Source organism: Lactuca sativa, chromosome 3, assembly GCF_002870075.4.
Source record: "Lactuca sativa cultivar Salinas chromosome 3, Lsat_Salinas_v11, whole genome shotgun sequence".
Taxonomy (NCBI): Eukaryota; Viridiplantae; Streptophyta; class Magnoliopsida; order Asterales; family Asteraceae; genus Lactuca; species Lactuca sativa.
In genome coordinates this window covers 6,649,359-6,660,834 of record NC_056625.2, presented here as the reverse complement: position 1 = coordinate 6,660,834, position 11,476 = coordinate 6,649,359, and positions in this window count along the sequence as shown.

Here is an 11,476-nt window from a genome sequence, read left to right as displayed (position 1 = left end):
TCTATGTAAGTTGAATGTATAGCAAAATATAACTATGTTTATCTTGCTTTGTTTTGTACTAATGGTAATGATGGAGGATTCTTACAATTCAGTGAGTATTTTCTGTTATATAATTATACCACAACAAGAAACACATGTAGAATATGAAGTCATCAAAGATTTAACACTTTGCTCAACATGTTACAAAGTGTGTTGAAAGTTATAAGCTGTTAACTAGTTTTTTTTAACTTTTCTACACTATTTTAGAAAGATCATAGAAAAATCATACGAAGTCAAAAACTAAATCCGTAAATTCTGAGAGTTCCTAATATGTGTCTAGTTTATGCATAATTTTTATCATGATTTTTGGAAGCCTTTAACTTGTGTTAAAATGTTCATATTCACAGACTGGTCCATATTTGTTCTTGAAATGATAGGCTGTTTTGCAAAAATCACCATAAATTGTAGAAAAATCGTGTGGAGATGTGCAAGTAGTCATTTTAAAGCTAAGAAATGGAAATACTTGCACCTAAAACAGTTTTAAAAACTAAAATGTTTAAGTTGCCCAAAACAGTCCGTGAATGGAGTTGAACTTTTCTGATGAAGGCTGTTAAATGAGTTTAGTTGTGTTCTTGGTGTTTTAACTTGTATTCCCCCCCCCCCCCCCTCCCCCTTAAAACTTAAGAAAACATGAAAATGTAGGGGTATGAACTCACCTTATGTGATGTAAGTGGATGGATGTTGAAGAAGAGAAGTGTTCAACTCAAGAACACTTGAAGATGCCTAGAAGATTTTCGAGAATCAAGAGTGTAAGAAAGCTTGATGATCAGCCTTGAATCTCGAATTTGAGGGAGAAAGTTTGAGAGAAATGGTGTTTGATCTTCTTGGTGAAAATGAGGAAAATGAGTAAAGTGAAGAGAGAGAGAGAGAGAGAGAGAGAGAGAGAGAGAAAGGATTTTCTAGCTCTTTGGGTAAGAGTTTGCTGGAAAAATGAGTGGAAAAGGACCATGAAGTGACTAGGAGTGGTGGGGAGGACCATAGCTGGTCAAAGTAATGGGCATGGGGTTGTTGTTTGTGTCAAATATTATGGCAAGATCCACACTCCACCTCATGATCTCACTTAATAGATTTTATTCTTAAATAAATATTTCCATCAAAATATGTTTATATTATAAATATTTAGGGTCTTATATGTTATAATATGATTTCTAGAGAAAATCCCGCGTTAAAAGGATGAAAAACGGGCTTAAAATGTTAAAAATATTGAAAACTGGGTAGGAAATGCCGAAATCCGAAGTTTTGGGCGAGGTTGCGGTCATCTGCAGCCTAGAACCGGAGTGACTGGGGCTGCTGGTGCGGATCCGAGGGAGGAGGGAGGCTGCGGCCCGAGCTGCTACTACAGGCGACTACGTCCGAAGGAAGACCGAAGGCGAGACGGCCGCGGGCTTGATGACTATGGCTCCGGGCTTGTTGCGGCTCGCTGGCTGCGGCCAGCTTGCTGCGGCTCGCTGGCTATGGTCAGCTTGTTGCGGCTACACCCTGGGGCTTCGGTCCTGGCTACTTCCGGTCCAAGAGGTTCCGGCCCTAAGAGGCTTCGGCCTTATAAAGGGGATTTCAGGTCTTTTAGGGAATTTTCTCCATTCTAACTCCATTTTAAGCGTTTTTTGACCCAGTTAAGGGTCGGGATGGCCCGAAAGATTATAAAAAGTTTAAGGAACTTTTGAGAGAGATTTGAGAGAGATTTCACATACTTGGAGAGATTTCTCATATGGAGAGAGATTTGGGAGAGATTTGACATACTTGGAGAGATTTCTCATACAAAGAGAGATTTGGGAGAGATTTCACATACTTGGAGAGATTTCTCATATGGAGAGAGATTTGGGAGAGATTTGACATACTTGGAGAGATTCCTCATACAAAGAGAGATTTGGGAGACATTTCACATACTTGGAGAGATTTCTCATATAGAGAGAGATTTGGGAGAGATTTCACATACTTGGAGAGAGTTCTCATACAAAGAGAGATTTAGGAGAGATTTCATATACATGTAGAGATTTGGGAGAGATTTCACATACTTGGAGAGATTTCTCATACAAAGAGAGATTTAGGAGAGATTTCACATACGTGGAGAGATTTGGGAGAGATTTCACATTCTTGGAGAGATTTCAGATAAAGAGAGATAGAGTGAAAACGATTGAGAGAGGTTTCGTGTGTGATATTTGTGAGTGTTTAGCTCCGCAACGCAAGGTCCGTAAGCCCCGTTAAGCCATGTTTAAGGATCTTACACACTCCCGATGAGTATGCAACATTGTTTTATCGTTTTGGTTCCTTACTTAACGCCGTTTTAGGTTAATGAAATCTAGATATACAAACTTTTCCATTGGTGATTTCTCATTAGAATAGCGAGTTGTACGAAAATAACATAGCGTAAACCCTAGTACGCAAGGGTTAATTAAGTCGACTGGTTTGACTTGTTGACTTTGACTCGACCGGAAATTGACAGTTGTCACACTGTACTCGTCTACAGATGTTTGGTATTTGTCACCAAGATGTCCTTCAAGCTTCTTCTTCAAATCAAAATAACTGGAGGTAAGGAGATTAAAATGGTCTTGAAGATCAGAGATTTGCTTTGCCTTTATCGCTCGATCATACTGAAGATCAAACACTTAAGATTTCAGTTTGGCATTCTCATTCAATAACTCATTGACTTGAATATCAAGTTCAATGTTCCTCTGATCCAGGACACTGATCTTTTTTTGAAGCTCATCAATTGAAGGTTTATCTGCACCTTAGTGACCTTCTTTGAAAGAAATTCCTTTGCCATGAGAAGAAGGATCTACACTTTCATTCTGAGCGAGATGCATATCTAATCGCACAGAGGCAACATCAGGATCTATACTAGGAGGAGAGAATCCTGGTGGAGCAGAGGAGCCACCAACCTCAAAAAGTGGTGCTAAGACCTCCACAAAATGGTTATGTTGATACGATGGCATGTGTAGTAGTTGGTGTAATCGGTATGTCATGAGGCAAGTCAAAATCCAAAGGCCGAAACCTAGGATCACGTGTTCTTCTCTTAGATGGAGGTTGTAAGGTCTAGTCTGCTGTATCATCACCCTGAAGTGGTTCAATTATAGGTGACGCAACGTCAAGGGGATGAATCCCTGACACTGTCACCATTGGAGCTATAGAATCAACCACTTGATATGTAGACATGGGTGTCGACTCGAGAACGTCTTCAGAATCCCTTATCTCCGTTGCCAGTTGAGCAACATCACTGATATTATCAAGCAATGAGTTGAGGTTGACATTCGACAAAAAGTCATCATTGCTTCCAAAGTTGGTTGGAATCTCATCTTTATCAAAACCTGTAAGATCAAGGTCTTCATACTGATTGGACTCAGTTGCATTCTTGGAATCACCTTCGACCTGGACTAATCGCAGGTCATGCTCCTCAGCTACAAATACATTAGGAGCAACTGTTTCTTCCCCTTCCTGATCTGATACCGTGATCACATCTCCTTCTAAGATCACCCTTTCTGATGAAGTAGGCTCCGAAGATATCTTATCAGAAGATCCGTGGGACTCGGACGCTTCATTCAGCTCAGCAAATCATCCGAATTTAACCAGCGATTATAGTCCTTGAAAGATAACTTTCCCTTTGCGATTTTTTAAAGAGCCCAATAGTGTGAGGGCCCAAGGACTTCAGATCAAGCGTTTCTCCCTCCTTTACCATGTCAAGAAATTGTTTGTTGATGAAGAGCTGAATGAATCGAGGATACATCAGGAAGGTATCCCGAGCGATGGCATTAATGTTGACCACAAACTCGTCCAGGATAAACCTCGAAAAGTTGAAGCCAATCCCCGCAGCAAGAGAAACAATAGCTCCAATGTGTCTCAGGGATATTTCATCCGCACCAGACCTCCTGCCGGAGATGCAGCTCATGAACACAGGGGCTAGGAATCTCCAATAGGGTGGCAGAAGCTTTTTCACTGTCGAAGGAGAATCACCTTCATACCCCATCTTCTTTAAAATCTTCTAAGCATCTTCAATACCAATTTTAGTGGGAAAACTTGGTAGGTCATTGATTAGAAATGTCTCTCTGACGAACTGCTCATCGATCACAATTTTGCATCCTTTTACGGCTGCATCTACTGTCATTGCTCCATCATCGTCTCTTCTCATTTTGGCAGTCTGCCAGAACTCTCTGATAATTTCCTATTAAACGAAGGTGTTCATGGTGATGGCGGAGGCCAAACAACATTCCCTCGGTCCATGAATCATTGACTAGAATTCTCCAAGTGCCACCGGAGGATCTGCCAGTACCATTGCCATATTGTGTATGTCTGCGAACTTTAAAGCTGCCATTTGATATGCACTAAAACATACTAAGTAAGAAATGAAAGACATTTAAGCAATGAATGTTTTTAATTTTATTAAATCAATTTCAAATTTAGCTCAAAATAATAAATTATTTTGACCAAAATCAAGTTTACAATCAACATGGAGTTTACGGTCAAAATGGAGTTTGTGACCGTAAACCCATGGTCGTAAGCTAACGGCAGCAAACAGAGTTTACGGCCGTAAACTCCTTGGCCGTAAGCATGGCCCGTAAGCTTTGGCCGTAAACTCCGACGGTTCGTTTTTCGTCAATTTTGGCCTCAAAACTCATCGATTTCATGAAGCAACTACATATCCTTGGTCAGAATCTTCTTACCTATGAGATGAATGGAGCAATTTCACGAAAACAAACAATTTTTTTTTGAAGATGAGAGAGAATGGAAGGAGTTTGCGGCCGGAATCAAAGAAGTGAAGGGGTTTTCAGCTGTAAACCCCTTTATATACTTTTGACATTTTACCTACTATCCACACTATGTAAGGCACAATCCAATATTTTCAAAAAAATTCAAAAAAATTAACACTTTGAGGATTTAAAAATTAAAATAAGACTAAAAATAAAACAAAATAAAAACTAAACAAAAATTAAAATTAAAATTAAAATTAAAATTAAATTAAAATAACAAATATAATTAAAATTAAACACTTCTAAAATTTTGACATACACAAAAATAGAGTTAATGATAAAATAAAAATAAAATAAAATAATAAATAAAAAAATAAAAGTAAAATTAAAATTAAAACAAAACAAAACAATTTCCAAAATTTTAAATTTTAAATTTTGATAATTACTAAATAAAATAAAATAAAACAAAAATCAAATTTAAGACAGAATAGACTAAACTTTATCTAAACAAACACCGAATATAATTTTTGTGACTTAGGGATCAAAGTTGTTAGACAGCCTTAGTCTACTTATCGGTACATTTATCTTCATGTCTATGACAAGACATTTTGATCCTATATTCTTAGATAGATTTCCTAGGAACAATTACCCGACGACCAGGGATATTGTTGTCCACCTAAATTGAGCAGCGAGATCTACAGACAATCTGTATGTGTTCAATTTTAATTATACTAGAACATGTTTCCCGCTTCCTGATATGCTCCAGTAATCAAGAATTTCCAGAATAATCCTTACATCGGGTGAGCAGACAATTATTAAGAGAGAAGATAGATTTAGAATGCATATGCTATACACCCAGTTCAGATCTCTTCCAATCACGCAGAGGATGAAACATATGACTAACTGAAGTTTTAGAGGGATTGAGAAAAAGAATGATGCATATAGTGTGTACCAGGTCGAATTGTGAGTCACGCAGAGGAGATAGTATATGGCTAATAGATAGAAAGAATTGCATAGAAAGAAGATGCAGAGAGATAGAATTGCATATGTTACCGTCTAGGTCGGATCTCTTGATCACGCAGAGAAGGCAACATATGGCTAATAGACAGAAAGAAAGAAAATAACCTTCTATAGACCTAATTTATCGGAATTAAGGACATAATCCGCACATCGAGGAAAAGTTAATCCACGGTTCTAGATACAGGTTTTTTTAGTGTCACCAGTAGATTCTCATGTATATCTCCCTGCTCAACCTATCCGAGCGTTGTGTCATCAGGCTAAACGGATCTAACTAGTTCAATATTTGTCAGGTCCTCGAATTCCTTAAGTTCAAATCTTCCTACTCAAGTCCATTTAGAATCTTTCGTGCCTACCAACGCATCGAGCACAGATCATAGACAATTTAATTTTGGTACATTATGCAGATTCAAATTGCCCGTTATCACTTGATAATATCACTTCCCAGCACATCACCTACAAACAAGATAATCAGCAACATATTTTTGATTTTGATTTTTTTTGATTTTTTATTGTTTTTGGATTTTTGAAATTTTTAATTAATTTTTTTTGTTTGGTTTTTGATTATTTCTCCTCCTAAATTTGTGCATGGTGAGAATGAAATCACTGAAATGCGCAAATTTAAACTAATCTAACCAAAAATAAAATGAAATAGAAGATAAGAATTAAGAAAAAAAATTAAAAAAAAACTTAAATTAAGTAAAAAGGTAAAAAATAAAATTAATCCTCAAAACGTATCATCTTCAAAAATCCCACAAGCACATCGAATCAAGCTTTGTTAAAAGGCTTGGTGAACAGATCCGCCACATTACTAGCAGTGGGAACCTGTTCCAGCCGGATAAGTGAACGTTCATAATAGTCTCCGATAAAATGAATTTTGATATCAATGTGCTTCGTTTTTTAGTGTTGGACAGGATTTTTAGCAATTTGAATCGCAGCCTCATTATCACAGTAGATAGGGGTTTCTAGATAATTCAAACCGTAATCCAATAGCTGATGTTGGATCCAGATGACTTGAGAGCAACAGGCAGATGCAGCAACGTATTCCGCTTCAGCTGTTGAAGTTGAGACAGTGTGTTGCTTCTTGCACTGCCATGACACCAGCCGATCTCCAAGATATTGATACCCTTCTGAAGTAGATTTCATGTCAAGCTCACAACCTCCGTAATTACTGTCAGCAAAAGCATATAAATCAAATTCAGAATTTTTCGGATACCAAAGACCCAATTTTGGGTTGCCTTTAATATACCGAAAAATTCTTTTGAAAGCAATAAGATGTGAAAATTTAGGATTAGCATGATAACGTCCGCATTGACAAACTACAAACATGATGTCTGGTCGGCTTGCAGTAAGATACATCAACGATCCGATCACCGATCTATAGTGTGTCTGATCTACGGAGTCGCCATCAGCATCTGGAGTCAGAAGAGATCTTTCAGCCATCGGCGTCAATGCAGGCTTAGCGTCTTGAAACCCGAACTTCTCAAGAATATCCTCCACAAACTTGGCTTAATGTAGCAGGATTTCGGTTGAATTTTGTTTGACCTGAAGCCCAAGAAACTGATGGGTTTTAGCCATAAGAACTTTCCTATGTGCGCATGCAAAACCCTAATGCTCGGATCTAGGCTTTCTAATTAAACATGCTTTGAATCCAAGACTTCTAATGGCTAATTAGGTTAAATAACAACATTAAAACAGATCTAGAATCATACCTTTGAGTTCCTTGTTGATCTTGTGGTCTTGGAGCTTCTAGAGTCACAAATGTCACTCCTCTGATGGCTTACAAACACCAATAGAAAGAAAGATGATTTAGGAGAGAGGAGAGGGAAGGAAATCGGCCAGGGTTCTCTTACTTTAGGAGAGGTGCCGATTTCCCTTGCCCATGGGATCTATTTATACTTGTAGACTCCTTAAGGGTTACAACCTAAACCCTAATTGGATAATCTTCTCTTAAGGCTATCCAAATGCTTTCCTTAGATAAGCCATGGACGAATTTAGCTATCCTAGAATTCGTCCCTAGTATATCTATAAGGATTTTCAGTCTAAAGCTTAACTATCAAACAATTGACAGTTTATACCCCTATATTTAATTAACCTCTTTAAGTCACCAAATTAATTCTAATTAATTCTATGACTTATATTAATCAAATAACAATATATTATTCATTATATTATTCCCATAATATTTACTCTCTCTTATTAAATCATCCTATCAAGTTGCTATGGTGAAGGCAACCCAAAAGGACCATGCACAACCGGATCAAATACTTGCCTAATATAGTTGCAGCCTTAGACACTATTCCAACAGTCTCCCACTTGGATAAGTCTAGTAACTATATGCACAAGTACAATTCGGTTTGCAATCGTAGCTCTCAAAGACGCTGTCAAACTCTGATCTAATCAATCTTGTCCTTTAGATAAGGGATCGTACAGTCCTCTGTTAGATATCATGCTGACAATCCTATGGAATGGTTAGTCAAGCATTTAGGTTTCTCAATCTCTGATTTATTTGACATAGAACTTAATCGAACACATCAATTCAGTTCTGACCGGGCCCGACACATAAGTCAAATCAAATCATCGAGCGGCCGAGATATCGCTTTTACCTTCTTAGATAAAAGTTACAGATAAACTTCGACTTATATGCATTTACTTATTCATTAATCAACTATACACAACAATGTGTTTTATAACACCGACTTACTGATGCGTTTTCGCATTATCAATGTACAACCAATTAACAAATAACAAACCATATATCTAGGTTTTAAGACTATATGATATTATCGTCTTGCGATCACCCTTTTATATCTTATTCCATAAGGTGATTCCAGCAAGCGCGGGTTTGTTCCAATGCTCAAAACTAGTTCATAAGCACTCATGAACGTTGCAGCAACCCTTTGTTATGTCTAACACCATTTAGACAATCTACATACCAATTCATGACAATCTTCATTCATATCTACTTCCAACATATGAACGATTGTGGATAATTTGAACAATTCTATTATTCCTAATAATGTCAATTATTCCGGAAGTCAAAACATGCAAAGTGAAACAATAGTTAAACAATTAACATCAGACAGTAACATTACTCATAAATAAATCTCCTTTATTTAATCATCAAATGTTAATTACATTTATCTATTACACGTTTCTAATACTACTAATCTATGCTAATATCATCCTTCAGCCCAATACTCCTAGCATGCTGTAAGTGCTTAACCCTACTCAGTCCCTTCGTAAGCGGATCTGCTGGGTTATCTTCTGATGATATCCTCTTCACTATGAGTTGTCCTTCTTCTACATGATGTCTAATGAAGTGATATTTTCTGTCGATATGTCTTGATCTACCATGATCCCTCGGTTCCTTGGTCAAGGCAACCGCGCCTTCGTTATCACAGAAAATCTCCATTGGCTCTTTTATGGCAGGTACAACTCCAAGATCACCGATGAAGTTCTTTAGCCATATTCCCTCCTTCGACGCTTCGCTCGCTGCAATGTACTCTGATTCGCACGTTGAATCAGCTACGGTTTCCTGCTTGGAACTCTTCCATGTCACTGCTCCTCCATTTAGGGTAAAGACCCAGCCCGACTGCGAACGGTAATTGTCCCTGTCGGTATGAAAACTGGCGTCACTATACCCTCGTACTTTCAAGTCATCACTCCCTCCGAGGACTAAGAACCATTCCTTCGTCCTCCGAAGGTACTTAAGGATGTTCTTCACCGCAATCCAATGTGCTTTGCCAGGATTCCCTTGATATCTGCTAACCATGCTCAAAGCGAAGGCTACATCAGGGCGAGTACAAGTCATAGCGTACATGATTGAGCCAACTGCGGAAGCATATGGTACTCGGCTCATATCTGCTATCTCAGCTTCGGTACTCGGACTTTGAGTCTTACTCAACTTGGCATTGCTTTGTATCGGTAATTCTCCCTTCTTTGAGTTTGCCATACTAAAACGTTTTAGTACCTTCTCTAAGTAAGTATTCTGACTAAGTCCAATTAGTCTCTTACTTCTTTCTCTTACTATCCTTATTCCCAAAATGTAAGAAGCCTCTCCGAGGTCCTTCATAGCGAAGCACTTCCCGAGCCAGGACTTAACCTCCTGCAGAGTCGGGATGTCGTTTCCTATGAGTAATATGTCATCGACATATAGAACGAGGAAGCTTACTATACTCCCACTGGCTTTGACATATACACAAGACTCGTCTTCGCTTCGTACAAATCCAAACTCTTTTACTTTCTCATCGAAGCAAAGATTCCATCTGCGAGACGCTTGCTTAAGTCCATAAATGGACTTCTCAAGCTTACACACTCTATTCGGATGCTTCGGATCCACAAACCCCTCGGGCTGAGCCATGTAAACATCCTCAGCCAACTTCCTATTGAGGAAAGCGGTCTTGACATCCATTTGCCAAATCTCATAATCATGAAATGCGGCAATAGCTAGCATCACTCTAATAGATTTAATCTTCGCAACTGGTGAGAAGGTCTCATCATAGTCAACTCCGGGAGTTTGAGTAAAGCCCTTCGCAACCAATCGCGCTTTATATGTGTGTACGTTTCCATCCACGTCGGTCTTCTTCTTGAAGATCCATTTGCACCCAACGGTCTTACGTCCGGGCACATAGTCAACCAAATTCCAAACTTGGTTATCATACATGGATTGGACCTCGCTATCCATTGCCTCTTTCCATTTCGCAGACTCCGGGCCTGCCATGGCTTCCTTATAGCTATTAGGTTCATCAAGATTTATTAGTGTACCATCACTAATATATGTGTCCCCCTCGGTAGTAATATGATTGCCATAAAACTGGGGATGAACTCTAACTCTATCGGAACGTCTAAGAGGTAATGATTCGTCAATCGGTTCAACCGGAGTTTCCTCCTCGGGTTGAGTGCCAGCGGTAGAGGTTCCTTCATCTATCGACTCTTGAATCTCTTCAAGCTCGATTTTCCTCCCACTGTCTCCTTGGCTTATGAGTTCTCGCTCTCGGAAAACTCCTCTCCTCGCAACGAAGACCACATTGTCCTTCGGTCTATAGAAGAGATATCCAAAGGATGTCTGTGGGTAGCCGATGAAAATACATCGCTCACTTCGAGGTTCGAGCTTGTCATGAGTATCTCGTCTTACGAAAGCCTCGCAACCCCAAACCTTGATATGTGCCAACGAGGGAGCTTTCCCTGTCCACATCTCGTGAGGTTTTTTGGAAACCTTCTTAGTAGGGACTCGGTTAAGGATATGGGCGGCAGTCTCTAAGGCATACCCCCAAAAAGAGATAGGTAGTGAAGCACGACTCATCATAGAGCGAACCATATCCAATAAGGTTCGATTACGCCTTTCTGCCACACCATTCAACTGCGGTGTCCTAGGAAGCGTCAATTGTGAAACTATTCCACACTCCTTGAGATAATCGTGGAATTAAAGACTTAGATACTCTCCTCCTCGATCGGATCGAAGCATCTTGATTTTCTTGCCCAATTGATTCTCCACTTCATTCTTGAACTCTTTGAACTTTTCAAAGGTTTCTAACTTTTGCTTGATTAAGTAGATATACCCATATCTACTATAGTCATCGGTAAAAGTCACGTAGAAGCGGTTCCCATCCTTCGTGGTTGATCTAAACGGTCCACATACATCGGTATGTATTAGGTCCAATAGACCTTCGCCCCTTTCACATGTACTCGTGAAGGGTGATTTAGTCATCTTCCCAAGTAAACAAGACTCGCATGTG